A 20,565-nucleotide genomic window follows, 5' to 3' on the forward strand; every position below is an offset into this window, starting at 1 on the left:
GCTCTCTTCTTCTCTTGTGAAAAGAGTGCTTTAAACTCATCTTTAGGTGAGCTTTAATACGTCAAATTTTTTTTTTATAAATTTTGAAATCAATTATCAATTTAAGCTTAGTGTAAAAAGTTAAATTAGTTAAATGTAGATTTAAGTGTTTTTTTAGGTTCTGGAGCTTTGAGTTTAAAATTTACCTGCGTTGTGTGGAGTATATCTCACACTTGGAGGTAAATTAAGTAGAGTAGTTATTGGTGATTGTTTTCCTTGTGTAGAGGAAACCCACACTTGAAAGTGATTTAGGATAGTTAAAGTTAGCAGTTACTTGCTTTGTGCTGAACTATGTTCACAGCTAGAAGTAACTTAAGTTAGATAGTTAAAGTTAGTAGTTACTTGCTTTGTGTTGAACTATGTTCACATCTAGAAGTTAGATAATAAATTTAGTAGCTACTTGCTTTCTGTTGAACTATGTTCACACTTGAAAGCAACTTAAGTTAGATTTATCTAATGGTTGTTTGCCATGTGTAGAGTAATAATGACACTGGAGGGAATTTAGATAGATTAAATAATAATCTCTTGATTTGTGTAGAGGTATTCTCACACCTGGAAGAGATTTAGATAAGTAGTGAATTTGATTGCCTACTATGTGTAGAGTTACACTCACACTTGGAGGTAATTTAAGTAGGATATCTTGCTTTGTGTAGAGTTTACTCACACTTGGAATTTTGAGATAAATTAAGTGATTTTTTAATCATGATTCATGTATAGAGTGAAAGTTCACACTTGAAAAAAAAATATTTTTGGTAATTAGAATTTAAAGAGGTTAAAAATCTATGTTTTTTTGAAAACGATAACGAATATAGTAATGTAAAATGGTATGAGAGTTCGCTTTTAGATGTGTATTTATATCTCAAAAAGATGGTGAAAGGATATGAGTGGAGCTACATAGAGGAATTGTTTAGTGGAAAGACTACATCAAAGTTGAGGTGTAAGTCATGCGGCCATCATTTTAGCAAAAATGCACATAGGATAAAAGAACATTTGTGTTCAAAATTCTTGGAAACGTGGCAGCTTGCGAAAACCCCCCTAGAGGTGTTGAAGAAAAATTTCTTGAGTGAGCGCTCAAGGCAAAGAGAGTACATGTTGAGGGCCCAAAAAAGGGTGGTCCCAAAATGATGGCTTCATCTATGTCTGGGAAGTGGAGATGACACTCGAGAATGATCAAAATGCTCCCTTGACCCCAACTTATAATCAAGGAGGGTATCGTTCATCTTTTATTGGGGCTTGTAGCTCTAATTGCACTGCAAGCTCTGCTAACTTAAGCGGAAGTGAAGCATGGACTAGAGGAGAACCTTTACCAAGTGGTTCTACTTTACACCAAACATTTGATAAACAATGGCTGCTTTAACTCCATCTTAAGTGGACAGAAGCACTTGTTGCATGTGGAATTCCTTTTAATGTCATTCAAAATCCTATCTTCTAAGATGCTTTGATGAGCACAACGAAGAAGGGTTTTGTGCTACCTCATTATAATAAAATGCGTACAAAATATTTAGATAGAGTAAAAGCTACATCAAAGAATATTTTAAAGCACACAACTCTTGATTATGTGCCACAATATGGATGCAAAATCATTCTAGACGATTGGAAAAATTACTAGAAGAAACCATTGATTAATGTGACGTTGATTTGTCCAAGAGGATTCATCTTTCTTGAAGCGATCGACACATCCTTGAAAGAGAAAACTAGTGGATATCTTGTTGGTGTATATGAGCGTTTGATTAGAAGAAAAGGGGGGCCTAAAAATGTGACAGCCATTGTCACAGATAATGCATCTCACTACAAAGCAGCTGGAAAATCAATTGAAAGAATGTATCCAAAGATTACATGGGTTCCATGTGTTGCCCACACTTTGAATCTGCTCTTCAAGGACTCTGAAAAAGTTCCTTCTATTAAGAAAACTCATCTATATGCAAACCACTTGGTGAAGTTTATAAGAGAGCATTCATGTCCCCAACCAAAAATTTACAGTTTGTTTGAGTGACACGTTTTGCGACAGCGTACTACGTTCTCTCTACACTACATCAGGTTAAAGAAGCCCTTGTTGAAACAGTGGTAGATAGAAGATGGGACATTTGGCTTGATAAATATCCCAAGTATGAGCCTGATGCTTCGAAATGCTACTAGCTTGTAAACTCTCCTGGTTTTTGGAGAAATATAGATAAAATTGTTACTGTCATAGAGCCCTTCATTCACCTGATACAATTAGTGGACAAAGAAGCCTCTATATTTGGATGAGTGTATTGTTACATGCATGAAGCCTCTCATACGTTAATTGACTATACATCTTATGCAGGAAAAGAGAAAGCCATGATGATGCTGCATACTCCTTCACATGGAGCAAGATTCGTCTTAGATCCCAAGTTCCAGATGCACGATCAATCTTCAAACAATGAAGTGATCAGTGATTTCAAGAAAGTGTGTGCCCAACTATTAGGCAATGTGGATGAGCAGGTGGCATACACATAGAAGACAGCCTATACTAGCAGAGAAGGAATGTTTGGGCATCCTTGGCATATAGTTGCTATCAAGACAATGAGCTCACCAGTTTGGTGGAAGGAGTATGGTGGAGAAAAAGTGGAACTTACAACATGTGGCTATGAGAGTATTGTATGTTGCCACCTCAAGTGGTAGTTGTGAAATAAATTGGTATTCTCTCTCTCTCTCTCTCTCTCTCTTACATTGTCTCTCTTTCTCTCCCTCTTCTTTCTATCATTGTTGAAGAGAGATAAAGGGAGAGAGAATAAGACTTACACAATTACAACAACATCTGACATGCTCATTTGTTCCAGGAAATAGAGATTTACAAATTAAAAAGAGGTTTTAGTTACAAATATTAAGATTTAAGATACAAAAAGAGCTCATTATTGGTTGGAGATTTAATTTAGATAATGGGCTTGATCTCTCAAAAGATCAGATACATGAAATTTTAAATTGCTGAATGAATCGTTTGGACTAGCATTGCCTATCTCTTATTCGATTACAAGCCCAAATCTTGCCTCGTACCATGCCAACTTTCTTTCTAGCTGTGCTATACGAGCGCGTAGCATGGCTGGGGTCTCTCCTTGACTTGCCAGATCCACGCCTTGGGTTGCGAGGAGCTGCTCAATGGCCACTATTTTTTGGGGAAAATATGTGTAACCCCTTTTGTTAGGAGGGTCCTCTTGATTGGCTTCCCGGGCATGAATCTTCTCGGTCGGGCATCTTGTGTGACACCTCCTATAGTGGGACGATTATTCCAATCTACTTTGAGCCGCAATAGATAATAACAATAGCATTGTTGCACAAAGTAAATTGCCACTTAACTATTATTTTTTGGCAATCTGTATACTTGGATAAATCTTGAAAGTATATTTCTCATGAGTACAATGTGTTGCAAATCCGAAACTTTTAAGGGAGAAGATCCCTTAGCATTTCCACTAACTCGAAACAATATATTGCATACAAAATGATTTAGGCACAACTATCTGCATTGCGTGTAATTGAGTGGCTCTCCTTGAAGTTCTAATTTGTCCTCTTGGAACGTAGCCAAAGCCCTAAGATCCCCTTTTGTCACCCGAATTTCTTCCTCTTTGTAAATTTGTTGTGCCAATGCGTGATTAAGCAAAGGAACGTCAGGTTGCTGTGCATTCTGGTCGGGAGCAATATCTTCCATATTTGAATTGTGGAACAATAAACTTGAATGAGCCCGTTTATATGTACTCAAAAAAGATGAAGGATTTTATAGATCCAACTTGAAATAATTTAAAACCCCAATTTGAAGAACTTTAAAGACTTTAACTTAAAATAAGTTCAAAGATGTAGTCTGAAATAACACCACACATTGCACAACATCAACGGAAAAAAATATTGTTACTTGTTTAATCATCAACAGGCCTCAAGCCTGAATTGGTTACAACATGGTAGCCAACATTATGGACTCCATTCAAACAAAGGCTTAAATCCCATATTTTAGGCCTATCTAAGGGTTTTGGGAAATTTCCACTAGTTAGATGCTTGTTTAGATTTTGCAAAAAATTGCACTTGGGGACCTTAGGGGGCTCTAGAATACACATAACCAAGTGCTTTACAAATATACGAGAGACTATATACACAAACACTTTGGTGAAAGAAGGAGGATTGGTGCTGATATTTTCAGGCGGCAGTCCATGGATAATCTCGCTCAAATTGAGCTCTAGTTTGAGGGCCGAGATTCAAGAGCTTGGGAAATGTTGCCAAAGTGTTTGATGGTGTACTTTGTCCCCAGTTCGCAATCCCAACATACACTCTTCGCTCACAAAAATGTAATAGAAAATTTCTAGTGTGCAAGTTGTTCTGAATGAAATCATGACTATGCACGAAATTCATGGTCTGCAAAAGGGCATTGCAGATTGGAAAAATGTTGTCTGCAAACTGGTGTATAGTTCCAGATGTGTGTTGAAACTATTTGATTTGCAGGCTTGCTTCCATTGTGATGGCAAGCTAGAATCCACTACTCAAGGTGAACTCCACTCAAAAGCTCGAAGATCAACATGAACCTTTTGCTATAACAAACAAGGGAACAAGCCAATATCATGCCACGGTGCTGGAGTACTATAATTCTTCCTCTAGCACTGTTTGTAAAGTTGGCTTGCTTCCTATCTGGTCCTTGAAGATATTTGTTGCATAGACAGGATCTTTGAAGAGGGGATGGGCCACTGAAACTTGTTTATCATTTGCAAAATGTCCTTCACCTAATTGGGGTGCTTGCAGGTGAAAGATAGACTTGTCACCAAGTAATTGTAAAACAAGAGGATATGTAGTATCATCCAGGTGGACAACTGAGGTCTCGGCACCTGAAGGAGGAGGCACATCCTCTTTGGTACTAGGACATCTAGAAGAGCCTTCGGCTCTATCCATGCTCTTCAATTCTAAATGTAGTTGTGACACAAGATGCATTTGCTCTCTGATTCGAGGTTTGGATTTGATTTTTGAACGAACCATACTTTCAAAGCTTGTAATGACTTGGCCCAATAATTGCTTTATTGTGTTGTGCATAACTCCATTAGTGCACAAAGCTGGGTTAAATGAAATAGAGAATGCACTGCACAATTTCAATCAACACTGCTCCACAAGTTCAATCACAAAATCATCAAACTTTGATTTCACCCCTATGAACTTTCAATATTTTAAGGAAAACAACATCCTTGGCGGTTAGAGGAGCCATTGGCAAACACGGAGCTCCCAAAGATCTGTCAAATTAAAGTCACTGCTTGGTAATTTTAGATGTCAATTGTGTGCTGCTAAGGAGTTATTTTGTGGTGCCAAAATATCTTTGGCAGTTTCCCTTCCCAGATAAAGTCAAACCCCGTTGTGTGTAAGTGAGCATTTATTCCTATTGTGTTGTGAGGCCTGATGCCTGTAGAGTTTATCCATGTGCTAAGAAAGAGAGAGTATATTATGCTCTAGTCATGTTTTAAAATGCATAATCCCATGGATACAATGTGCACCTATTTCTTGAACTCATGAAGATGAAAGGACTATTTTTAGGTACAATGAACCTTCTCTAATATTGTGCATTCTCTTTACAAGCATGTATTTGAAACTAACCTCTTACTTACATCTGCAAACATATTCTATCGGGCTGAATGCAGGTTTTGGGCTGACACTATTCAACCAGTTCTGCACGTTCTACTATGGTTAGGTGACAAGCCTATATTCCTAAAGAGGCTAAGGAGAGTATGGTAGAAACACCCACAATTCAATGAAACCACCACAATTTTAGTACAGAGAGTATCGGGTTGAAAGCAACTTTTGGGCTGACACTATTCAACCAGTTCTGCACGTTCTAGTATAGTTAGGTGACAATCCTATATTCCTAAAGAGGCTAAGGAGAGTATGGTATAAACACCCACAATTCAATTAAGCCACCACAATTTTAGTCGATGATACCATTTATAAGTCGTTGGAAAGAAACTATGATGCATGTTCATGTATTCGATGTTATGAGCCAAAATATTTTGACCTAGAAGACAACTTGTACGTAATGGATACTGTCCTGCTCCAAATACCCAACCCCTTGTTTAATGTAGAAGATTCCATCTCCATTATAGTTGCTAACCAATTCATAGAGCTAGAGGGATACTCCTATAGGTTTGGTCCACCTAACATTGATTGCAAATTGTAACTAGATACCCTTTTTCTATATATACTGGCTAATGAAATCCACTTTTTGGTTAACATGATCAATGCATTCTCTAGTTTACATCTCCGACTTTTATCAATTTTAGTGTTGTTTGAAAATTAGCACTTGTACATGATCATAAGGTGTTGAGTTGATGCTCTTTTCTTGTTTTAGTCACAACTTAGTGAAATACAAACACTGAAGTACATACTAAAATACAAGAGATTAGAAAAAGTAACTATTGGATTTCAAGCCCATATTCTCATGGTCTAGCCTGTGGGAACTCCATTTTATGATATACAGATACACACCATTCCTTTGTGTTTTTCTGCATGCATGGTAAAATGGGTGGATGTCTCAATCCCTCCAAATTCTTCCTATAGATGTAAGAAGTCTTCAATAAGCATAAATATAGTGTGTTTGTTTTGGTTCTTCTTGCTCATCAAAGTCTCTCTCTCTCTCTCTCTCTCTCTCTCTCTCTCATCTATGGCAAGAAACCCCAACCCCAACCCTAAGATAATATAATCTAATTTTTATGTCTCCCCCTAGGCGAGGGCGGCCCTGCGGGGGACGTTAATGTGCAAGCCCTACCCATTGCCCGAGTTCCATTCCTACTGCCTCGTCTCCGTGCGAGCTTCCCACCTAGCGCAAGAGCTACCCGCCAGGTGCATAACCCCTTACACTATATGAGGCACATGCCGACCTACCAATGTGATGACTTGCCAACCCTTCAACCCAAGACACAACGGCGTTCAACTTGCCCACCCGCCAACCCTTGGACATGCGACACATAGACTAGCTCAATTAAGGCTTCATTTTATTTAAACCACAGTAAGCTTCTGATCTCACCACACTCTCATCTCTACACAATTGCAACTTTGAAAAGGAATCACTAGACCCATTTTGTGGCAAGGATGTCGTCCTTTAGTACTCCTATTACGAGCAAGATTTTTCTTGTAGAGGCAGGGGTACCAAGAAAGGACCCCACCACCCCCCAAGAAGCAAAGATCACAGCCCTCTAAGGTCAGATTCAAGAACTCATCAGGGAGAATGAGAGACTCAAAGAACGTTTATGCAAGCTTGAAGATGCGAGGGAAGTAGAGAGCCAAGCCTTGCTTGCAAAAGGACACAAAGTTGAAGCCTCACTCATTGAGATTGTCATGAAAGGTCCCCGCCACTTCCCAAGAAGCAAAGATCACAGCCCTCTAAGGTGAGATTCAAGAACTCATTGGGGAGAATGAGACTCAAAGAACATTTATGCAAGCTTGAAGATGCGAGGGAAGTAGAGAGCCAAGCCTTGCTTGCAAAAGCACACAAAGTTGAAGCCTCACTCAGTGAGACTGTCATGGAAGTGCAAAAAGAATGACATGAAGCAACACATAAGAAGATTGACACAAAGATACATGCGACCCTACATGAATGTTGACTACAATAATATTTTGGCCTCAAGGTCAGGATTGGAGGGTTCCACTCACCGTGGTGTACCAATGAGGACACATTCGAGCAAGAAATCACCAAGCTCAACGGGATTCTTCAACATGTCTACATCAAGCCCAAAACTATTTCTTGTATCAACGACAAACATAGGCATGTGCCATGCGAGCATTACATAATCACTTTCAAGGACAAAGATGAGTGTATGAAAGTACTACGCCAATCTTGACTTCTCAAGGGAAAAAAAATCTAGATTGCTGAAGAATTGAAAATGAATAAACTCAAGAGTAAGGCAAGTGAGCTCAAGAAGATGTATGAAGCACGTAAGCAAGGCAAATGGGTAGTCTAATGAGGTGGCAAAGCGATCATCCAAGAGTTTTGAAATACAAACCAGCTATCTCCTCAACTAAATCCCCTTAGATTTGTTCAATCCTTTCTTTACTCTACCCTCCTGATGGACCCTCAATCCATAACTGATATGTATCAGCCCTCATTGAGATGTAATGTTATGTTTTGGTCCCATGCGTTATATATGACCTCCGTGGATGATAATTAAATCTCTCTCTCTCTCTCTCTCTCTCTCTCTCTCTCTCATTCTTGTTGTTAGTTGCTCTACGCCCTCTCTACCCCTTGGAGATTCTTAGGCTTTAGTTTGGTACCAAAACAGGACACTTAAGTGTCCTTTTTTTACAAATTTAAATTAAATGCTACTTGCTATTAACTGAGCTGATGTCAGTAAGAGGAGCTGCTAAAGATTAAAGTCTTATGAATCCACATCAAAGATGAATATGAAGAAGCACTAAAGATTGGAGTTATACACTTTTCACATTTTTTCAAAATGGCCATGTATTGTAATTTCCCAATTTATTTAGCCATCGTGATAATTGTAGCATGTTATGGCTCAATAAGAGTTCCATAGATATAAAGAATAGATCAGTTATTGTACCTAGCTCCAGATACAGTAAGTTATGGATCCTCAAAGGACTTGGGCAACGGACATTATACATTTTAGACCTTGGCTAAGGTTTACAAGCCAGCTTTGTAAAGTTTTGATTAAGATATTGGATAAGAAATACACAGCATGAGCTAACGGCACTCACTCCTCTCCTTCTCATGCTTCCTACTCCTGTGTCGGTTGTCACATTGTAGTGCTATCTATTGCATTGCAACCGTAGGTAAGAGCTCTACGCATTGACGCAAACATATCATGGTAAGTCGTAGCTTATGGTGCCACCAACCCACGGCCGAATTTCATCATAAGTAAGAATTTAATCTAGGAAATCACAAAGTAAGAATAGGCGGGGTATTGGGGCATCATTGCTAAGCATTTTTTGATGCATTTGCGGTAAAAAATGACTAGGTCAAAAACTCATCGTTGCTGTTAATAATCGTGATTTTTGCACTTCATCAAAAGTGAGGTTTGAGACTATAAGCATGTGTGCTTATGCCTTATATACTTGTCCTAGAAGTTTTGTAACATTCACATGTCGTTTGATGCTATAAGGATCATGTTTTGTTTGTCGATTAGTGACTAGCTTTTGCTGACTTTGGTCATTTGACACCCTCTTGTACCTTCTATGCACTAGTCAAATCAGCTTCGTCCCATGGATTGACAATTATGTTCCTGGTTCTCGTTATGTCTGCAATAAGATAGGAGTGAGGTTGGAAACCCATCCCACATTTGGCACCGTTGCCGGAGACGAGTAGACCTAAACTAGGAAAAACAAGATCGTCTAGTGTAGTTGTCCATTAACTTTCTCTAGGTTCACCTAGAGTTAAACTTTCTCTTAAAAATCGCATAGCTTAAGAGTGTTGTCTTTTGCTGTGTAGAGGTAGCTTGGGAGTACCTTGTAGGATTGTAGGATTAGCTTAGGATTTTGAGAATGATTGATGGACAAGACAAGTCTTAAGATCAAAGCTTAGGAAACCATAAAAAACAAGAAAACAAGTGTTTGTGGACACTTTTCACAACCCAGTTGCAGTAGAACCTAGGAGTGGGGCAAGTAGAATCCGAGGTGAGATCTCAAATCATTGCTCACTCCAAAGGAATCATCTGTGAGTTGTTTATGTGAACTTGCAAACTTTTAGGTCTGCAGCTTGAAACAACACTAAAAGACTATCACAACAACTGAACCAGCTGGAGATTATGCTCATAAAAGGTGTATAAACCAGTGGGTAAGTTTAAGAATGCATTTGAGGTAAATTTTCAAGAGTTTGCAAAAAATCAAAGTATTTATATTTTCTTGAGAATTTAGGCCAATTTAGGTTTTTTACTTGACTCAGAGGCTTAAAACATGTCACAAAAAGACTGATCAGTGAAAAAATTACAAAAATTGTTCATTTTAGGTCAAAAGTAAATAATCGCATTTTTTGCTTTTGGGTCAAAATGGATCAAGGTTGATACCAAAGACTCTATGCATGATAACAAATATCTCTTGTGAAGGCTCATAGAGTTTGGATCACAAACATGCCAAAAACTTGATAAAAACTGAAATCTGTACTGATTGTCGAGAGATTGACTTTGACTTGATAAATCTTGTTCAAATTTGGTGAAACTTGACTCAGAGGCTTAAAACATGTCACAAAAAGACCGAGTATTGAAAAAATTACAAAAATTGTCCAATTTAGGTCAAAAGTAAAGAATTGTATTTTTTGCTTTTGGGTCAAAATGGATCAAGGTTGATACCAAAGACTCTATGCATGATTAGAAACATCTTTGTGAAGTCTCATAGAGTTTGGATCACAAAACATGCCAAAAACTTGATAAAAACTAAAATTTGTACTGATTGTTGGGAAATTGAGTTTGACTTGATAAATCATATTCAAATTTGGTAAAACTTGACTCAGAGGCTTAGTTTGAAGTGTTGAACATGTGTGAATGCTCAATTGATAAAAACTAGGCAAAAATTTGTCAAAAGTAAATAATCGCAATTATTTACTTTTGTCCTATTTTTCAACTTTTTTGACCAACCAAGCATACTGTCAGGACAAGGGCAAGGCCAGGGAGTCACGGACTATGGCCAGGGGAGTCACGAACTATGGCCAAGGGATAGGCTAGGTAGTGTGGACAGGGGATTCATCTAGGGCAAGAGGCTAGGAGCCTACCTTTATAATGGGAGGTTGGGAGAAGGATCCTAGGGTCTGGCTACCCAAGACTTTACACTGGTATCAAGAGCCACTCTTTTTTGGGACACACAGGCATGGAGAGTTGCACCCTTTTTTGCTTGTCATGCAAGACAAGGGAAGCCGAACAACGGGTATGGCCGCTTAGAAGGGGGCGTCGAGGTCTTGGGCCATCACAGGATCCGACCCTATCGAAGGGAGCGAGCAGAGGCGAGGAAGGCCAAATCGAGAGCTCTTGGGATTGACAGGTGCGCGCGGACCTACTGGCTTGAACCCGTCAGGGCCGCAAGAGTTGAGCACCATAGCGCTCGACCTCTCTCGTTCCCTCTTGCTCGCCATCGGCGTCTTCTGCTGCCATACCAAGAAAAGCTTTAGGGCAAGTGCCCACGAGAGTCATGAACTGTGGCTGCAGCCTTCAAGAGTACTCGGCCACCATCGGCAAAGAGTCATGCAATTAGCAATTGACACCTCCCTGCATATAAAAACTAGCAAGTCAACAATTCCCTGCGGAGTTGACAATTTTGAAATTTGATCCATTGGCGATAGTGTCCATAAAGCCGATTGCACTAAAGAAATCACCATTTGCAATCGACTCAACTACAACGTGTCCAAGCAGGGCACATGCACGGGTGGATTTACAGGTTGATTAAAGCTTTGACATCCAACATAATTAGCACGACTAATTATCATTTGCAGTGCATACTACGGCTACGGGATTATTTTTTGAATTAAGGTATTCTTCTTTCTCTTTCTTACACTACAAGGTGTTGCCATGGATTCAGATATCAATATGACCATTGATTTTGAGCATCATACGCCTAATCCTTCCCATGATAACTCGCGGCCAAATGCTCTCACAAAGGGTGCCTGCGACACTACGGGAGGTGATGACGCTTATGAATTGCTCGATATTCAGGAATTTCGTTTACTTCATACATGCATCTTAGTAATGGAAGGAAATTTTGCATCTTTAAATGAAAATGTCACTAAATTATCTACGTTATTGATGCAATTTATGCAACAGCAGGCAAAGGGCCCTACTGACACACACATGCATGAGCACACTGCCAATCAGGGGCAAGACCCTTCTGATAATGGACGAGGTCCATATCCGGATTCTTTGCACTCTCTCACTACAAAGGAGGTGGATGAGCTGTTAAAAAACAAGGGAGAGGACCGAGATCGCAATAAGGATGCAATGAATATCTTTCTCAACAAGTGGGATGGAATTCACGCCTTACGGCGTACTCCGGATGTAGTCAGAGCACTGCAAACAAGTCTGACTCTAGAAGGCAAGGACTACAAATGGTGGATGTCTCTCAAGGAGAAGAATATCATACCACAGAGTTGGGCAGCCTTTGAGGTTATGTTTCCAAAAGCATTTTTGCCTACAAATGAGGCACATCAAAATTGGATGACTTGGGACACGTGTTCCATGCGCCGACACCCATCATTACTTGAATATATCTCTCACTATTGGGATGTTATCCTCAAGTTGGAAGGACTAGACACCTTTCACCAAGTACGTGGGTTTATCCGCGGTCTGACGCTAGAGCTTAAGAAGCACGTCAAGACTCAGGACCCTAAAACACTTGAGGAGGCCATAGTGAAAGCACACATTCATGATGATCCAGATGAAAAGAAATCACATAATAATCATGTGCCTGCTAATACACATGGTAATACACGCACACAGTATGGACACAATAAAAGGAAATTTCTAGTAGCCAATTCTGAAGCAGCTAAAAAATCCAAGGGGTCCCTCTCCCGAGGACTTTGGTAAGGCTAAAAAAGAGAGGTTATGCTTTCAATTCTTGGGAAGTGGCCATGGCAAAAAGGATTGCCCCAAGGGGAAATCTGCTGCTCATGGCAAGGAAAAAGCAGTACACACAGTGCAACTGCTGTCTCCTCTTGAGTCTTCCTCACGATTCTCTATGGTGAAAGTAACACACACCGAGGTGGTAAATGAATGATGTATCACAGCTTCCATGTGGCAACAGACCTTTGGTCCACATGAGTTAGTGTGTATGCATGGATCTCTACAAGGACACAAGGTGTGCATCTTGGTAGATGACGGTGCCACTCACAATTCCATTAATTATGCATTCATGAAAAAACTCAAATTGCCCTAAACTCCGAGTTCCCACCGCTACAAGGTAGCAATGGTGAATGGTTATGATGCCGAAATATGGGATACTCCAAGTCCGAGCTGTACCGTTGGAAATACAAGGCTATTCCACATCCTTGGATTTTCAGGTTATGAACATGGAGAGGGCAGATGTGGTACTTGGTAGGGAATGGTTTGCATAGCCTAGGACCATCACTGAAGCGTAGCCACGAGCACAACAGCTTGATGCTTGAATCCCATGGCGCACATGTGTTGTTGTTAGGAGAGAAGGATGTGCCTTTCTCACCACCACTAATATGTATAGCCAGCTTGTTTCTAATAATGAAATAGATCAAGTTTCTCGTGTTACTCATTGTCTCATTTTATTTCCAATATTGAATCTGCTGAACATTTCTCAACGCCGCATACTTCTCTCTCATATCTTCCACCAACGGCTACTTCTCAACAAGCAAAGGTTGCTAGTGATTTAGAAAATTTATTTAAGGAATTTCATGATGTTTTTTCTAATGATTTGCCATCAAGATTACCGCCAACACGATCGGTGCAACATAGCATTGACATGGTTGCAGGCAGTAAACCAATAAGTAAACCACCCTACCGAATGAGTTATTCTGAAGCTGCTGAGGTGGAACATCAACTTATTGACTATCTTAGCAAAGGGTTTATCCAACCTAGTTGTTCACCATGGGCTTCTCCTATCCTATTAGTGAAAAAAAGGATGGTAGTATGCGCATGTGCATTGACTACCATGGCTTAAATGCGGTTACTGTTAAGAACAAGTACCCATTGCCACGTGTGGACGAGTTGTTTGACAAACTCACTCATGCTCGTATTTTTATGAAGATAAACTTGTCGTTGGGTTATCACCAAGTACATATTTGACTTGCTGATATACCCAAAATTGCATTTCGAACAAGGTTTGGACACCACAAGTTTTTGATTATGCTTTTTGGGTTAACCAATGCGCCTACAAAATTCATGACACTTATGGATAGTGTCTTGAAACCGTACTTGGAAAAATTTGTTGTAATTTTTCTCGATGACATTCTCATATACAGTGCTTTTGAGGAAGAACACTTACAACATCTGAGGCAGGTGTTTGAATTGTTACGAACAAATCAATTATATGCCAAAGAATCCAAGTGTGATGTTTTGAAGGAGGAAATTCACTATCTTGGGCATGTTATTTCCGCTACTGGGCTACACAAGGATCAATACAAAGTGGATACCATTCGGCGGTGGCCTTCTCCTAAAAATCTGGAAGAGTTACAAAATTTCTTTTGATTTGCAGGTTTTTATAAAAGGTTCCTTAAAAACTATGCTAATATTGTTGTTCCCATGACGGACCAACTGAAAGGCAAAGGCAAGACCTTTCAGTGGGGGCCTGCTCAACAGCATAGTTTTGATACTCTCAAGGATGCGTAAGCTACAACTCCTATTCTAGCTGTTGTAGATCCTTTGAAACCATTCGTTTTGGAAATGGATGCTAGTAACCATGCTATTGGAGCAGTCTTGCTACAAGAAGGGTGACCAATTTCATTTGAAAGCAAGAAGCTTGATTCAACACAACAAAATTATTTTGCTTTTGAACGCAAACTCGATGCAATAGTCTGCCTTGAAAACATGGAGACATTATTTGTATGACACTCAATTTGAGATTGTGTTTGACCATGAAAGCATTAAATGGTTTACACAACAAACTGACTTGAAGGGCTGAAAGGCCAGGTGGGTTGAGATTCTTCAAGAATATGACACAAAGCTCCGGTATCATAAAGGACGATACAATGTGGTGGCTCATGCTCTTAGTTGTATGCCTTCTCTCTTGTTTAAGGAACTTCGCAGTGAATTTTTGGACTCTCTGAAGGGAAAATATGAGCAGGATGATGCATATTCCAAAGTGTGGAGCCATGTGCAAATGAGGGATCCTTCTCACTCCAATGATGGTAGTGTATTGCTAACCTCCACACACAGTTCTCCTCTGCCGAGTGATGAACTACAAAGATGGAAGAATTTCACCATCGACAATGGGTACCTACTCTATAAGGGGAGAGTTTGTGTACCAACGAACACAGACATTTGGTGCCAAATTCTTTATGAATGTCATGAAAGTCCAAGTGCAGGAAACCCGGGTATTAAAAGGACTTATGCTCTTGTACGACAACAGTTTTACTGGCCAGGTTTACATGGCTTTGTTCAAGATTATGTTTTGCATTGCCAAAAATGTCAAGTTAACAAATCAGAGTGCTTGAAGGCAGGAGGACTCTTACATCCTTTAGAGATTCCCAATGGGAAATAGGAACGTATCTCTATGGATTTTATTGTGGGTTTACCAACCACTGTACGAGGTCATGACTCAGTATGGGTGGTCGTAGACCGGTTGACTAAACTATGTAAGTTTATTCCAACCAAATCAACGATTAAAACTCCAAAATTAGCCAAGTTATTTGTGAGCATTCTCTACAGGTTGTATGGATTTCCAAATAACATTGTGAGTGATCGTGATCCCAATTTTAAGACTCATTTTTGGAGGGTTTTGTTTAGATGATTGGGTACACAACTCAACCTCAGTACAGTCGATCATCTAGAAACGGATGGTCAGACTGAACAAGTTAACCAAGTGCTAGAGGATATGCTACATGCATACATTAGCAAGAAACAAACAGACTGGGAAGAATATCTACCTCTTCTTGAGTTTGCTTACAACAGTGCTAAGCATTTGACGATTGGATTTAGTTATTTCATGCTCATGTACGGTTTTCAACCTAGCTCACTAGTTACGGTGGGGTTGGCAATCAAAAAACTTTAGTAGGTTAAGGATTTCTCCAAGATCATATGGATATGCTGAAACTCCCTCGTCAGAATGTCCGACAAGCGCAGGATCGGTATAAGAAGTACGCTGATGAGAAACATTGGCGAGTTACCTTTGAGGAAGGGGAGGAAGTATTTTTATATGTGCTAGAGTATTCAGAAAGTCTGAAAACTAGGCCAACACCTACATTATCTCCAAGATATTGTGGGCCTTTCAATATACTCAAGCGAGTTGGTGATCCTGCCTACAAACTATTGTTACCCACACACTCTCATGTCCATCCGGTGTTTCATGTAAGCCGTCTATGTAAGCGATTACATGGGGGCGACAATGTCATTGACCAACAAATTTTGGTCGATTTTGTTGAACCTCCTATCCTATCGCATGAACCTGAACGAATTCTTGACTATCATAATTTACGTACGCGTCATCATGTACGTTGACAAGCTTTAATCAAGTGGAAAAATCGACCTGAGGAAGGTGCCACTCGGGAAAACATTAGTGCTCTAAAGAAAAAGTTTGCCACTTTTGTTTTCGAGGACGAAAACTCTTCCTTACGGGGGGAGTAATTTCAGGACAAGGGAAAGGCTAGGGACTATGGTTAGGGGCCAAGCTAGGCAGTGTGGACAGGGGATCCATCTAGGGCAAGAGGCTAGGAGCCTGCCTTTATAATGGGAGGTAAGGAGGAGGATCCTAGGGTCTAGCTACCCAAGATTTGACACATACTACCAGTTCTATCATGTTTTATTCAACACTCATAGAAAATTTGAGAAGATTTGGATCTTTAAAGTGAAAATTATGGCCAGATTTGTAAAGTTAGTTTGCGAACACTAAAGAGTTTATAACTTGGGTAAATCTTATTCAAACTCAGTGAAACTTGTCTAGAGACTTCAACAAGGTGTCTATACGGCAAAACAATTCTAAAAAGTGAGAAAAATTGAGAAAAATAAATAATCATATTTTTTACTTTTGAGTCCCAGAGACAAGATTTTGGACTTTTGAGCTTGTACAGTGTTAGAGCAACATAATACAAGGTCACTGGTTAAGTTTGGGTTCCATCGAATCAAAATTGATACATGATAACTTAGTTTCCAAGTTGTAGACTAGTTCTTTAGCTCTTTGCAAGGATAGAATTTGGAAATCTCATTTGCTGACTCACTTAGCTAAGATTGAAGTGATATACACAGACCAATCACAATAGTTAGCAAAAAATTGAGCAGTTTGAGCGAACGCTAAAAAACTTGTCAAAATGGGATCGAGCATATAAAAGTGCAGTTCAAAATGTATTTTTAGTAAAATCAAGTCATTAGGATAGTTTCACGCATGGAACTTGCGAATCGGGACACAAATCATATTGGATTGCAGGTTAGGTTATTCAAGGCCTATATTTTCATCATTTCAAAGGCTGCAATCAATCCTGACACTTTCAAGCTAGAGTTAATCAACTCTTGTGAGTCTAAGAGCAATCATCTCTCAATGTTATCACAATAGAAGATATTAAAGATAACATCATAATGGGAATGCCAATGGCCTACAAGATGTTAGAGATACAGAGTTCAAACATGACAGAGTCATCACAGACAACAAAGAATGAAGACCAAAACTGGTCACTCGTGGATGACAACACAAAGTCCTCAAGGACAAATAAAATCGAGACCAATTCCAAAGCAAAGCTTATTGAAGATGATTCATCTCCATCGAACTTAACCTCAGAAGAGCTTAAATCAGATCAGGCATCAAGAAGTGCATATTAAACAGAGCAAAGAGCAACCACAAAAGCTATTTAGAGAATGCCACCCAGACAAGAAGTAAAGAAGAACGGGATTGCAAACAACAAAGAAGCTATAGGAAGTCCACAAATCCAGATATTGCTAGTCGAATCAACTGATGTAAGTCAAAGTGGAACACAAAGTCTCAAACCACCCTCCATACAGACACATTTAGATCAAGATGAGACCTTGACAAAAGCAGGACAAAGATCTTCAATAGAACCTCCAATGAGAATAGTTGTAGCTCTCAACAGTACAAAAGGAGCAAGTGTCAGATGCAATTCTCTAGTGGATAAAGAAGCAAAGTGTTAGAAGCTGGACACACCCCACGGCAGTAACTTCTCGGAGGATTATTATTTTTTGTAATTATTCATTCATTGAGGAAAAACCTGATTTTTCACCTTGTAATTATTGAGACTTACAGAAGTTTCCAGATTGTATCCTAGTTTTGATAGTTAGATTGAGTAGATGGTTGATTTTGGAACTTTAGGGTTTGAGAAATTGTAAGGTATATATACCACTTTTTGACCTTAATGAAAGACCCTTTTGTCATTTTAAAACAAGTTTTTGAAGTCTGTGAGTGAGCGTACTGTGTACGAGAGAGAGAGTGTGAGATTCATCTTGATGCTACGTGTGCTCCGGTGGTCGGAATCAAGTGCGGAGAAGTGCAGCGTGTTGCCCCCGACGAGAGCTACGTGCCGATACCTACATTGCACGTGTACGGTCCGGTTTTGCGAGCTCCTTCTACGAGCTTCATCGGGTGTTTGGGTGAGTATACGTTGTCCGATTTGCATTGCACCATATCCACGCGTTCACATTGAGTAGAACTACACATTAGGCACTTTAGATTTCGGAAACGAAGACTTGCAGATTTCGGCCAGACATCCTACGTGTTTCTGCACTAGGTGTTTTGGGTCGGGATTTTGGTTCATAGACCTTAGGGAGAGCGACCTATTGGTATTAGTAGGGTCTCCTTCAAGTTCTATGGCATTTCAAGATTGTTTGATGGGTGTTCAACTCTAGACAGCGTTGTAGGAAGTTTCCTCTTATGCACTCTTGAAGGCTGTGACTTAGACAATTGGTAGAGACCTCTGTAGGAATTAGTTAGGAGTCGGTCGAGTGTAGGTTGACACCCTACCAGGATTACAACCAGTTGGTATAAGATACACACCGACAGTATAATTGAATAAGAGGATAAGGCTTTGGTGCCTATGCATGCATATTATGAAGATCCCAATGGATATGCGGCAAACCATGTCTATTATCCACCGGAAGAACCCTCGACACCGGAACCATGGAGCATGATAGGAAATCAAGGACCACCAACTGCTACACAGGCAGCATGAGAAGGAAGATATAGCCTAGATGAACGAACACTGATGTTCATAGCCAATGGAGGCATGGGCGGATAGAGGCATGCTTACCAACAAAGAGGAGCTCAAGGAGCATCTCAACAACCCAAGGGACCCTGCTACAAGTGTGGTGGAGACCATTGGCTGAGAGACTGTCCTCATGATGAAATCATTAGAGTCAATGCGTATTGCCCAGAATGTGGAATTACTCATTTGATTCCCGATTGCCCTAAAAACCGGAGCAAAGGAGCAAAAACTACCTTGAACATGTTAAAAGCAGTACCTTCCAGTGGAGGATCAGAAAATGAAACAATCATACCTATTCAGGCGGTAACACGAGCCCAAGCTCAAAGAAGGACGAATGAACCCATAGTTGAAGAACCAAAAATCGATGCCCAAAGTTCAGAGACGAAAAATCAGACAAGCACTTGGAAATCTAGAAAGGCGCGTAGGAAAGCCAGAAAAGAACGGGAGCAAACAGCCCTATCCGAGGAGTTGAAACATACAAAGGACAGATTGGAGCAGTTAGAGGATCTAGCTAGTTTAAGCTCACACACCACAGCAACCGTAGTACCCAAGGAAATAGCAAAGCCCAAAAGTGCAGGATCAGGAGGATCTGTACTGGCAGACAAGGTAAATGAGCAGTTGGATGCGCTTCTAAAAGCTTATGAATCTCGACTTAAAAAGAACCAAACCGAGGAGCAAAGGTGGATGACTTATCCATATGCAGAAATAGAAAAACAGAGGTTGGATATGTGTAAAAAGATGATCGAGACGGCTCAATCATTGATGGAAGACCCGCTGGGTAAACCTGCAAATTGGCATGAAGAACCAGTTTCAACCCCTATCCAACCAACTTTAGAGAAACATGTGGAAACAAAGGAAAGAATCACTAATGCCTATGACTCCATAGGAGAGCCTATCATAGTGCCAAATACCACCGATGGGGCAAGTGACGGGTTCCAGCCTCAAATATTGGCAGAAATGGGTAAGGACTGTAACGGTCTAGATGATCTGTGGAAGCAAATCCGAGAGGCCAACGAGGCTAATAGGATGAGTAACCACCTGAATAGCACGAAAAAAGAAAAGAATGTGATCTTACCTCCTATTGAAGAATTTGAGGCAAGATCGCAAATGAGCTTTGCGATACATTCACAAGGGGGAGACCAAGGATCAATTAGTTCGGGGCATAGCCAACCAGACTCATTGAGAACGTTACCCTCTTACCTAGGAGAGTATGAAGCTAAGTCGGAAGTGAGAGCAATCCCATCTCAAAGACTTTCTTCTAACAAGGTGATGGATTCACAAGGATTGATTGAGTTGTTATCCACTCTGGTGGCATGCACAATCACGTTAGCAGAACTCCTAAGGTTAAGGACAAACATGTGGACCACAGTAGGAAAATGCCTAGAAAAATTTGGAGTGAAAGACCCCACCTTGAAGCTACAAGAAGGGATCAGAGAGTTGGACAGGTCTCAACTAAACACTAGGTCAATACCATTGAATAAGGTTGGAGAATATTGCGAGGGAGAAGACGGAAACACCACGCTACCGGTAGAATTCCAAGGAGTAGTTTCCAAATCTATTCTTGACAGAGGAGCGGGAGTTGCTATTGCCACCAAGGAAATCTGGAAAAAATGGGGAAAACCAGCTTTGAGGGCTACCAGAATGAAAATGCAATTGGCAGATGGGTTCATGGAGAAGCCTCTAGGACTCTTAGAAAAAGTGATTGTCACTTTGTGCGGAATCGAGTATGAGCA

The 20,565-nt window shown here is 40.2% G+C and overlaps 1 pseudogene; it reads left to right on the plus strand.

Moving 5' to 3' along the window:
* Window positions 1-12,879, plus strand: part of LOC147427069 (uncharacterized) — a 151,039-nt pseudogene extending 138,160 nt beyond the window's left edge.
* Window positions 12,880-20,565: the final 7,686 nt, after the last annotated feature.

Source organism: Adiantum capillus-veneris, chromosome 24, assembly GCF_014529385.1.
Source record: "Adiantum capillus-veneris isolate H3 chromosome 24, ASM1452938v2, whole genome shotgun sequence".
NCBI lineage: Eukaryota > Viridiplantae > Streptophyta > Polypodiopsida > Polypodiales > Pteridaceae > Adiantum > Adiantum capillus-veneris.